Consider the following 10,099-nt stretch of genomic DNA (forward strand, 5'->3'; position numbering starts at 1 on the left):
TGACCCCCTGTTTTCGGTGCGCGCGGTTCCTCGTCGTCATCCTCACTTGGCGACCCTTTCTCCTTGTGTTCGGCATTTAACTTGTCGGCCTGTTTGAAGACCCAACAACTTCTGTTGGTATGGTTGGCAGGCTTATCAGGAGTGCCGTGTATCTGGCAGGGTCGATCAAGTATTCGGTCCAGGCTTGATGAACCGTCTTTGTTTTGTCTGAATGGCTTCTTCCATTGACCGGATTTGGGGGCACTGAATCCGGCGTTGACTATCGTATTCTCTGTATCATCATTGTTGCTTTGACACTTATGTTTGTTGCATCGGGGCCTTCTATTGTTGTTGCGGGCTTCGGAAGTGCCGGGGTCGCTAGTACTATTACCGCGGCAGGCTAGCCAGCTATCCTCGCCTGCGCAGAAGCGGGTCATTAGTGCTCTAAGGGCTTCCATGGCCTTCGGCTTTTCTTAGCCGAGGTGTCGGGCGAGCCATTCATCACGGATGCTATGTTTACAGGCCACTAGGGCTTCGGCATACGGACAAACGACAATCTGGTTCTTTTTAATTAGGAACCTGGTCCAGAATTTCCTGGCCGACACTCCGGGCTGTTGGACTATATGACTGAGGTCATCTGCGTCCGAAGGCCGGACATAAGTGCCTTGGAAGTTGTCTCTAAAGGCATCTTCCAAGTCTTCCCAGCTTCCAATAGAGTTTTCTAGGAGGCTGTTTAACCAGTGTCTAGTTGGCCCCTTAAGTTTTAGGGGAAGGTATTTGATGGCATGTAGATCATCACCACGAGCCATGTGAATGTGGAGAAGAAAATCTTCAATCCATACTGCGGGATCTGTTGTGCCATCGTATGATTTGATGTTCACGGATTTAAACCCTTCAGGGAACTCGTGCTCCATTACCTCATCGGTGAAGCATAGGGGGTGTGCGGTGCCTCTGTATCGGGCCATGTCACGACGTAGTTTGGATGGAGTCCATATGCGGTTTTCAGCCTGGGGTTGGTTATGCGTATCGCACCAGGCTTGATAGCCCTCCACTCGCGCCGGAGCACACCCCCATGATCTGTAGATTGACCTGGTTTGACCTGCCCTATTTTCCAGGTCCTATCGTAGGTCATATGTGTATCCCCGAGCTGTTGTTTCTCTTCTTTCTCAGCGGGGTAGTGCGGGCTGGTGTTCGGCTTGAGTTGCCATTTTGTCCCGGCCATGTGGTGGTCTATCGGGTCCGTCAGCCGTGTTACACACGGGTGGTATGGGCTCCAGCGCCTCATCGTCAAATTGGGGTAGCAGCTTGCGCTTTGAGTAACTCTTTTTTGGTCGCTCAAGGGCGTATTCTTCGCCTGGTAGGACATTAGTCCATCTGTCATTGAGCAGGTCTTGGTCAGCTTGAAGCTACTGTTGTTTCTTTTTTTAGGCTTCTAGCCGTGGCTATTAGCCGGCGCTTGAAGCGCTTTTGCTCGAGGGGTTCCTCTGGCACGATAAAGTCTTCGTCGCCAAGGCTTACGTTGTCCTCGGAGAGTGGCAGATGGTTGTTGTCCTCCGAGTCGTTGTTCCCTGTTTATTCGTTAGGGTCAACTTGCCGATCCTCCCGATCGTCCTGTTCGATGGGGTTTTCTTGGTCTTCGGAGTTCTCCGGAGTATCATTGTCTTCGGTGCCGGTATTGTTGTTCTTACAGCGACGCAATTTAGAGTGGCGCCGCTAACGTCGATGTTTCGGTGGTATCTCAGGAGGTTCATCCTCGACTGGTTTTTTCTCATCATCGTTGTCATCATTTTTAGGTGTATCCACCATGTATACGTTATACAAGGAGGTGGTCGTCCAACGTCCGGTAACCGGCGGGTCTTGGGCCTGCTCCTCTCCGGCATCGTCGTCCATACCGTTGATGTCTTTGGAGGCATAATTAAGCATGTAAGTTAGGTCCTCAACAGTGGCTATGAACTGGGTGGTGGGTGGGAAGTAAACTTCCCTATTTTCAACCCCTAGTCCGGGCTGGGCGTGATTCAGAAGCGGTTCCTCTGTGATGATGAGGGATCGCATTAGGTCCAAAGCCTCATTTAAGAGCGGGTTTGGACATGGTCGGAAGTTTCTGGCCCGCCCTCGCTTGATGCGGGCCTCCAAGGTTCGGAAGTAGTATCCGGAGATGAGTCCGGCCTTGCAATGATTGCCATAGACGCTATTCTTTTGGTGTTGATCTCTAAGGCCGCAGAGAATCTGGCAGGCTCTAGACTCCTGTCTTCGGACCTGATGATGCGCTCTAGATCTAAGGCCGGAGCGGTGGTTGAGGCCGCGAACCCTTGGAAGATCAAGTCTCCTCGGATATCAGCGACATAGTTCAGATTCCAAAACTGATCTGATGACCAGGGGCGTAGCTATCAATCTGCTCTAGGTGGCCAACCGAGTTGGCACACAGTGCGAAGCCGCCGAATACAAAGATCTGGCCGGGGAGAAAAATCTCCTTCGCGACAGCATTGTTGTAGATGATTGATGGAGCCATCGAGCCTTTCGATGACGGCACATCGGAACTCTCAATGGAAGCACCAATGTCGGTGTCAAAACCGGCATATCTCAGGTAGGGGGTCCAAAACTATGCGTCTAAGGATCGATGGTAACAGGAGACAGGGACACAATGTTTACCCAAGTTCGGTCCCTCTTGATGGAGGTAATACCCTACGTCCTTCTTGATGGACTTTAATGAGTATAAGGGTTACAAGAGTTGATCTACCATGAGATCGTAATGGCTAAACCCTAATTGTCTAGACTGTATGATCATGATTGTGTCTCTATGGACTAAACCCCCCGGTTTATATATACACCAGAGGGGGCTAGGGTTGTACATAGTTGGTTTATAGAGAAAGGAATATTCATATCCGCACGCTAAGCTTGCCTTCCACGCCAAGGAGAGTCCCATCGGGACACGAGGGAAGGCTTTCTATCTTGTATCTTCATGGCCCGTCTGTCCGGCCCACATCACATAGCCCGGACACTCGAGGACCCCCCTAATCCAGGACTCCTCACTAGCACAGTGGAAGAACAACCTTGGGAGCTGTGTTCTTGAGCTGGTGAGTTGGTGGGGGTGGAGTGGATCCAATCCCTCTCTATGGTGGCGGTGCTTCCCTATTTATAATGGCCCTGGTCCTCTTCCCAAATGAAGGCGAGAAGGGATTCCACAACGACCAAATTCGAAGGGAGACAACCAGTACATCTTACCCTGACAAAAGTAGTCTTTGCCTGCAAAGCTTCTGGTCATGACACCATGGTTGGCTCGGTGATGACCTCCGTCCTGTCGTCCTGCGGTCTTGGTCTTGTTACATGGGAATGGAAACCTTTGGCTGATTCCTCGGGACTCTTCACCTGCGCTTGCCTCCTTCGCACCAAAGAGGAAACTGTTGTCCTGCGCCCGCTGGCGCCTGCTTGGCCTTGGTCATCATGGCTCATGTCATCTGATCCTCATGAGGTGAGGCTTGCATAGGAATCTCCGCTCCTCGGGAGCCATCCCGAGGAGGAAACTCCCTCAGGAGGCCTTAGTGTCGTCCGCCTCGCAAGGCTTGGCCCCTCGCGAGTGTCTTGAGTTGTCGATGCTGAAGGCGGGCCGTACCAGGCCGTCGATGGAGCCACGCCGTGGGCCGTAGGCAGGCAAGTCTGGGTACCCCCGTTCCTAGAACGCTGACATATGCTACTCTTATGATTGTGGTTTTAGGTTTTAGTTAGTGTTTGTGTCAAGTAAAGCCTTTGGGATGATTTGGTTGATAATTGACTTGATTCTGTGAAAAAACAGAAATTTTGCGCCCACTAGTGGAATTCTTTAAATTCATTAGAACATGATAAAGTTTTAAACTTTTTCACACATGATTGATATACAAATTTCCCACGTTGTCCTATTTTTTCAGATTTTTTGGAGTTACAGAAGTGTTCCGTTTGTTTAGATCATTACATATTGTTCTGTTTTTGACAGATTCTATTTCGTTGCATAGTTTGCTTGTTTTAATGATGCAATGGATTATACCGGGGGTATAAGTCATGGAGAAGTTAGAATACAATAGGTATTATGCAATAATAAATTATGAATGGGTTGATAACAATACCTAATTTTTGTATTTTTCTTTTTATACTAATGCATCTCACGAGGTTTCTGTTGAGTTTTGTGTGTTGAAGTTTTCAAGTTTTGGGTGAGATCATGATGGATGAAGGAATAAGGAGAGGAAAGACCCTAAGCTTGGGGTTGCCCAAGGAACCCCAAGGTAACATTCAAGGACCATCAAGCATCTAAGCTTGGGGATGCCCCGGAAGGCATCCTCTCTTTCGTCTACAATCATCGGTATATTGCTTGGAGCTATATTTTTATTCATCACATGATATGTGTTTTGCTTGGAGCATCATGTATTATAAGAGTATTTTCTTTGTTTGATTTTTAGTTTGCCACAATCATTATTTTCTGCACACACCTTTTGAGAGGGACACACATTTATTAGTGATTTGTTAGAATACTCCATGTGCTTCACTTTTATCTTTTGAGCTAGATAGTTGCTCTAGTGCTTCACTTTTAGAGCATGATGGTGGTTATATTTTAAAGAAATAGTTGCACTCTCATGCTTCACTTATATCTTTTGGAGAATCTAATAAATAGTAATGGCAATATGCACGGGTTATGAAATTGGTCCTAATATGATAGGTATTCAAGAGGGATATAATAAAAAACTTTCATGTAGATCACTTAATATGATAAGTTTGATTCCTTGCAATATTTTTGCAATATAGAGATGGTAATATGTCGGTTGTAGCAAATAATTGTGGTTTAATATGAATATTGGTGTAAAGGTTTGTGATTCCCAAAGCATGCACATATAGTCTCGCGTTATTCTAAGAAGTTGGAGCATGATTTATTATTGAGTGTCTTCCTTTGTGTGAAGGTTAGGGCATGCGCGATGGTTAACTCCTACCAACCTCCCCCTAGGAGCATGTATAGTAGTACTTTGCTTCGAGGGCTAATCAACTTTCACAATAAGTATGTGAGTCCATGGATTATACACACTCTCACCTTTCTGTAATTTGCTAGCCGTGCATTGCCCTTTCTCACCTCTAGAGTCGGTGCAAACTTCACCAGTGCATCCAAACCCTGTGATATTATATGCTCTTTCACACATAAGTGATGTCAACTATGCAAATTTATTCTTGTAGACTCGTGCTGGACCTCCAAGCACAGAGTTTTGTAGGACTGTAGCAATTTTCCTTCAAGTGGACGACCTAAGGTTTATCAATCCGTGGGAGGCGTAGGATGAAGATGGTCTCTCTCAAACAACCCCGCAAGCAAATAAAAAAGAGTCTCTTGTGTCCCCAACACACCAAATACAATTGTAATTTGTATAGCAGCACTAGTTCAGTGAAGAGATGGTGATACAAGTGTAGTAATGATAGTATATATTGATTTTTGTAATAGGAACAATAAAAAACAGCAAGGTAGCAATTGATAAAATGGAGAACAAACGGTAATGCAATGCTTGAAAATGAGGCCTAGGTTTCTTACTTTTGCTAGTGTAATCTCTCAACAATGCTAATATAATAGGATCATATAACCACCCCTCAACGTGCGATGAAGAATCACTCCAAAGTTCCTATCTAGCGGAGAACATAAGAATAAATTATTTGTAGGGTATGAAACCACCTCAAAGCTATTCTTTCCTATCAATCTATCCTAGAGTTCATACTAAAATAACGCCAAGCTATTCTTTCCGATAGATCTAACCAAGAGTTCGTACCAAAATAACACCATATGATACACATCAACCAACTCTAATGTCACCTAGATACTCCAATGCCACCACGAGTATCCGTGAATTGATTATACGATATGCATCAAACAATTTCAGATTCATAATACTCAATCCAACACAAAGAGCCACAAAGAGCGCCCCAAGATTTCTACCGGACAAACAAAGATGAGAACGTGCATCAACCCCTATGTGTAGATTACCCCAATGTCACCTCGGGAATCTGCCAGCTGAGTGCAAAAACACATATCAAGTGAATCAATATGATACCCCATTGTCACCACGAGTATTCATAAAAGGACATACATCAAGTGTTCTAAAATCGATGAAAGTATTCAATCCAATAAGGACAAAATATCAAAGGGAAAACTCAATTCACAAAAAGATAGAGAGGGGAAAACACCATATGATCCAACTATATTAACAAAGACCGCGATACATCAAGACCGTGACATGCATCTCAAGAACACGGGAGAGAGAGAGAGAGATTACACACATAGCTACTAGTGCAAGCCCTCACCCCGAGGGTGGACTACTCACTACTAGGGAAAATCCTAGCAGCAGCGAGGGTTTTGGGCCTCTCAGTAGCGCGGGTGCCGGCGCTACAAATAAGGCGCTACAGCTAACGTATAGCAGTAGCGCCTGTTGTCCCATGCTACTGCTATACATGAATAGTTGTAGCGCTCTTTGGGAAAGGGCGCTACTGATATTATCTGCAGTGCTGCTTGCTGGGACGCGCTACTGGTAAGGAGGCGCTACTGCTAAATTTCCCCCCTCGCTACTACTAGTTTATTTATTAGTTTTTTTCCTTCATATTTGTTTTGTATTTGTTTTGTATTTGAGTAGGCTTTATACAATAATCTTTAGCATATCATACACATACAAATGTAATCATAGCATATACATACAATTAGTCTCATCAAATCATGTCATCATCATAATCATCATCCAACACAAAGTGGTCTCTCGTCATCATCCCGAAAATAGCGATACAAGTCTCGATTACTTGCAAATACATCGTCATCCATCTAAACAATGATATACACGAGAAGAGCTATCACTTTGAGAACATGAGTTCGTATCCCTCTCTCGAATTAGCGTGAACCTAAACTAACTACTGCCTGTCGCTCGGAAACCGGAAACCAGTACACCTGGGCGGCCTGACACTCCGGCCACTTGTTGTATATATACTCCTGGCGTAGCACTTCTTCGTCATCTATGATCTATGCACCTGCATCATCACATGAGTCGATGATATGCAACATATATAGTTGAGCAACAGAAAGAGACAGACTTGGCAAAAATAGAAACAACATATCATAAGCATAAATAACAAAGTTCATCGTACCCTAAAATGCCCTAACTAGAGTGATTTTCGCTAGTCGAGGAGGAGGACAGTTTAATTACATCACAAATAAAGTTTCACCGTGCATAACTCCAAGTTTTGTCATACAGAAATTATGGACTAAACGGACACATTGTCATATATCGACAATCACTCCAACATGTCGTTCCATCCATCCAAGTCAGGGAGATAGTTCCCGAGCCTAGTGAAAGGCTTCAGGTCGAGACGCTGAGAGGCTATCCATGTTCGGACGTCTTCCCGCGACATTTGTCCTTCTCCGTAGAACATCCCTGTTTTTCCGACGACCTCCTTCATGATGATTTGGGCAAGTTCGCGCTGGATGTTATAGAACTCAGCTCGAAGTCGATGATCCTCGATATCTCCTATGCCCTTTGCCATTGCAGAATATGGGCATCGCCGGAAGAAGGCGCCATGCGAAGGTTCTAGTGATCCCGTCTGTACTCCAGCATGTGGTGTAGGACATAGAATCCATCATTAAGAGAATCGTTCAGTTGCTGGATGCAGCAGAAGTCGGTCTTATGGTCGAAGGCGACCCTGCCGCCCCTTATCTTCTTGTCCCTAACCCCTCCATCCATTGATTGGTAGTAATACATAGCACTGTCAAGAACATCCTTGATGTGGGTGTAATCCTTTTTGTGAATGTTCTTCGACGAGTCCAAGTAAAGAGCGTGGGAGAATCAGGGGTAGAGGATGATGAGGACGGCGCGCCCGCCGCTGCGCAAAATAAGTCCTCAAATTAATTAGCCTCCACCATGCAAATGAATGATTGAAATCGAAGGACGAAGGATAGCAGCGCGGATGACTTACATGGGACGATAAGGCACGAGAATCGCCCCCTTGTCCTTATTGGCGAGCATGAAACTGATGATGTAATCCCTCGCGTATTCACGGTGATTTGCGCAAACTCCCAAGAAGCCCTCGTGCATGTAGTACGGGTCAGCGACACAGCTATGAGATATCTGCTCAACCCCGATGATGTAGTTCATGTGCAAGGCATAATGGCGGACAAACGTAAAATCCAGCTTCTTCACGTGAAACATGTCGAATATGTAATCGAATCGGAGGAAGAACTTATCCGCGGGGAAGTTGTCGACATACGACATTTGCCGCGGAATGTTAACCACATAGACTGGGTATCCTGGATCTTTCGAGGCGATGAGGTCTTTCTCTACCCGCAACATATCGTCATGAAGTCTCTTTAGATTGTCGAATCTGGCCCATAGCGCTGTTGCAGGTAGGATTGGTTGACCGGGGATATGCCATTTATCCGCATTGGGGATATCTATACGGTCTTGAAGCCGAGGCTGCTGAGGCGGCTGGATCATAGAAACAACTTTTTTGCCTTTCCTTGCTCTCTTCCTAAACTTCTTTACTACCGGAAGGTCGTCCATAATATCTTGAGACGGTAATTCAGGCACCGACTCATGACGCTCAAACCCTAAGGAGGCGCCAGTATAGACATACTGTTCAGCAGTGCCATCGTCGTCCTCATCCTCATCCATGGCGACGTCATCAGCAACTAATGGAGCCTCCTCCTTAACCCGTCCGCTATCACCCAACCCGACACCCGACGCTAATTGGGTAGGTGGGGTGTTGATGTTCAAACCTTGCTGAGGTTGCGTGCTCGTGGGTGTGCTCCCAGCCGCCTCCAGACGAAGCAGACTCTTTGGCCACAACAGGACCCACCCAGCATTGCAATAATCACCAAGCCGCCGCGGTGTCTCGTCATCATCCCCCAGTAGTACTGGAGGAGGCAAATTCTCGTGGCCCGGTTTGACACTGGCCATAGAAACCTTGAAGATGTTCGGGTGGATCGGCCGGCTATGGAACAATGGTTTCTTCGGCTCCATTATCGTCGCCTTCCCCACGTCCACCTTCTGGTAGCCGATGGTGTACAATATGGTGCACGGGGTTTCGTCGGCCTGCAAAGAAAAGTCTACGACGTGAGACATCCGAAAGGCAATGAAAACGGGAGATTATACATTTATATTGAAGGGCGCCGGTGTGACAGATACCGTAAGGGCGTCGAGCTCAGCCAAAGACGAAGCACCCCCTAGCACGTCCGGTGTGGGAGCCGGTGTGGGAGCAGGTGCAGCTGCAGGTGCTGGTGCAACGCTAGGTCATGGCGTGTTTGTTTATCTTCTTCATTGCCGGGTCCTCATCTGGATCTTTATAATCATTCTCATTCCGGCCCGGGAACAAGAATATCTGGTGAAACTTCTTTAGGAGGGAGCTCCTCATATTTTCTATCTTCTGTAGTTTCTCATCGTTGATGGTGGCGGTTGTCCGTACGATGCAGCCTATTTGATTGCCGTAGCATCGACGCACTTCCTCGGGCGTCGTTGGCTCAAAATTGCCGTCGTCCACCTTCGTGACCACCACTCTAGTAGTCCTGTATTTTTTAGGAACCTGTTGCCTCTTTGCTTTCGGTTCTACACCGGCTCCGCTCCCCGAGGCAGCGCCGGTCTCAGTCTCAGCGTCGGTCTCGATGCTGGTCTGAGTCTGAGCGCCGGTCTCAGTCTCAGCACCGGTTTGCGTGTCGGTCTCAGTCCCCGATGCCACCAGTGGGCCTAGCAATAACATCGGTTGATCATCGGTAAGGCAAAAAAATTCGTCTGCCGATCGGTAGGCATCGTCGCAATCACCAGAACTCTGTCCTTCATCGTTGCTAGCCATGTTTCCTATGATTAAATCTAGTCAATTAATTCTAGACCTAATAAAATGAATAATGACATAAAAAGGCCTATTGTTTTGCTGGAATGTTGACTCCTTCCTAGTGCGGCAAATCACGGGCACTCGATATGTCCTAGTTTATAGCACAAGTCATGCCGAAATTCACGGAAAATTTCGGCATGACCTTTGCTAAAAAGTGGAAAAATCGAGAACCTGAAATTTGCCGGAAAAGAAATGAATCAACATTCCAGCAAAACATAGGCCACTAAGCATCATTCCCTGGAAATAGTGTCCAAATATA

This window comes from Triticum dicoccoides, chromosome 2A (assembly GCF_002162155.2).
Source record: "Triticum dicoccoides isolate Atlit2015 ecotype Zavitan chromosome 2A, WEW_v2.0, whole genome shotgun sequence".
NCBI classification, from domain to species: domain Eukaryota; kingdom Viridiplantae; phylum Streptophyta; class Magnoliopsida; order Poales; family Poaceae; genus Triticum; species Triticum dicoccoides.